Raw genomic sequence first — 2,440 nt, 5'->3', positions numbered from 1 at the left:
CGGTACGAGGACCGTGCGATCAGCCCAAAGTTATTCAGAGTCACCAAGGCAAACGGACCGGACGAGCCGACCGATTGGTTTTGATCTAATAAAAGCGTCCCTTCCATCTCTGGTCGGGACTCTGTTTGCATGTATTAGCTCTAGAATTACCACAGTTATCCAAGTAACGTGGGTACGATCTAAGGAACCATAACTGATTTAATGAGCCATTCGCGGTTTCACCTTAATGCGGCTTGTACTGAGACATGCATGGCTTAATCTTTGAGACAAGCATATGACTACTGGCAGGATCAACCAGGGAGCTGCGTCAACTAGAGCTGAGCAGCCGGCCGCCCGGGAGTGTGTCCCGGGGGCCCGCGCGAACACGCAAGCGTCCGCTCAATTATTCTGCAAACAGGATGGAGGCTGGGCTCCCCTGCACAATACACCTCGAAACCCTCTCAGGTCCCGGCGGCGCGCAGCGCCGTCCTAAGTACTTGGTCGGGTTCGAGAGAGGCGCAATCGCCCGGAGTTAGGCGAGTAGACGCTTTAGGTGCGACCACCCGTGCTCCCAACTGAGCTTGCCGCTGCCGACAGAGGCCCGGGAGCGTGCTGTCGTGGCATTGCCGGCGGGAGACAACACGCGCCACCTACGGTGACCGGCAGCTCCAACGCCAGCGCCACAGAAGGGCAAAGGCCCCACGTGGGTGCCGAAGCGAACTCTCCCAGCACAGCGCACGTGCCAACACGTCCGCACAACTGCGATACAAACCACCAGCGAGAACCGCTGGGGCGACCGAGCAGCAGACGGCGTCGCGGCGCCGAGTGCCGGGCGGCGGCGCATCCTCAACGCACACAGTCCTCAATCGGACCAGCACACTGCAGATGTCCACCGCGCTTCGCACCGGGTCCGCGAGGACCCACTTTGGCTGCACGGCGCCGCGCGCAGGGTGCCCCGGCGCGCAGCTGCGCCGCCTGCCGCGTCCGTCGGCCGGCGCGCCTGCCACTGGGCGCCCCCACCAGCCGGCTGTAGCGCGTGCGCCCACGCACCGCGCGGCCAGCACGCCGGGCGGCCCCCCCCTCACCGGCCGGGGACAGTCCCACCCACCCACAGCCGCGTATCGCTTCACACCCAGATTCACATTCACGTTCGTTGGTATGGTGGGGACCGCTTCGTAGCTGTACCGATCGTTGCCCTCACAGATGTACCTCCAGCAAGATCAACCGCACCACAACGGGTTACCAGTTGTTCATTTGCGTAACGTCACCAGTAAACGTACACGTCCATCCCCGTTTGCAAAGTCAACTATTATTGCATGCCTGCCTGTCAGGTGTCAAGACACACTACATTCGCTCACATCCACGCAACAAAATGTGCCCGACTAGAGGGCACGTGGAAGGTGCCCCCGTACATATGCGATCTCCATTGCGCGACCAAACTGTCAACCGGCCTCTGTAGCATGTCGCAGATGTGGAACGCGGGGCACCGTGCTATCACATTGTGTGAGAAGAGACTACTACGTCTGCATACACGCGCCACTACATGAACAGACGGCTCATGCTGATCGCCATCCACTGCGTCCATTACTCCCACACGTCTCTATGGCGTACCACACTGCAATGCAGCTGTTATGGGGAGATGACACATAGCTGTGTACACAACATTCTGAGCCGGTTGCGGTTGGACAACAATACATTAATGTAACGTGTCATATGCCAATTACAGAGCAGGGTAAGGCACAACGTGGGTTAGGTTAGGCACAACGTGGGTTAGGTTAAGGCACAACGTGGGTTAGGTTAAGGCACAACGTGGGTTAGGTTAAGGCACAACGTGGGTTAGGTTAAGGCACAACGTGGGTTAGGTTAAGGCACAACGTGGGTTAGGTTAAGGCACAACGTGGGTTAGGTTAAGGCACAACGTGGGTTAGGTTAAGGCACAACGTGGGTTAGGTTAAGCCACAACGTGGGTTAGGTTAAGCCACAACGTGGGTTAGGTTAAGCCACAACGTGGGTTAGGTTAAGCCACAACGTGGGTTAGGTTAAGCCACAACGTGGGTTAGGTTAAGCCACAACGTGGGTTAGGTTAAGCCACAACGTGGGTTAGGTTTAAGGCACAACGTGGGTTAGGTTAAGGCACAACGTGGGTTAGGTTAAGGCACAACGTGGGTTAGTTAGGTAAGGCACAACGTGGGTTAGGTTAAGGCACAACGTGGGTTAGGTTAAGCCACAACGTGGGTTAGGTTAAGCCACAACGTGGGTTAGGTTAAGCCACAACGTGGGTTAGGTTAAGCCACAACGTGGGTTAGGTTAAGCCACAACGTGGGTTAGGTTAAGCCACAACGTGGGTTAGGTTAAGCCACAACGTGGGTTAGGTTAAGCCACAACGTGGGTTAGGTTAAGCCACAACGTGGGTTAGGTTAAGCCACAACGTGGGTTAGGTTAAGCCACAACGTGGGTTAGG

The sequence above is a fragment of the Schistocerca cancellata genome, unplaced genomic scaffold, assembly GCF_023864275.1.
Source record: "Schistocerca cancellata isolate TAMUIC-IGC-003103 unplaced genomic scaffold, iqSchCanc2.1 HiC_scaffold_1024, whole genome shotgun sequence".
Classification (NCBI taxonomy): Eukaryota; Metazoa; Arthropoda; class Insecta; order Orthoptera; family Acrididae; genus Schistocerca; species Schistocerca cancellata.
The sequence above is the reverse complement of the archived record's forward strand: the minus strand, read 5'-3'. Positions refer to the sequence as shown.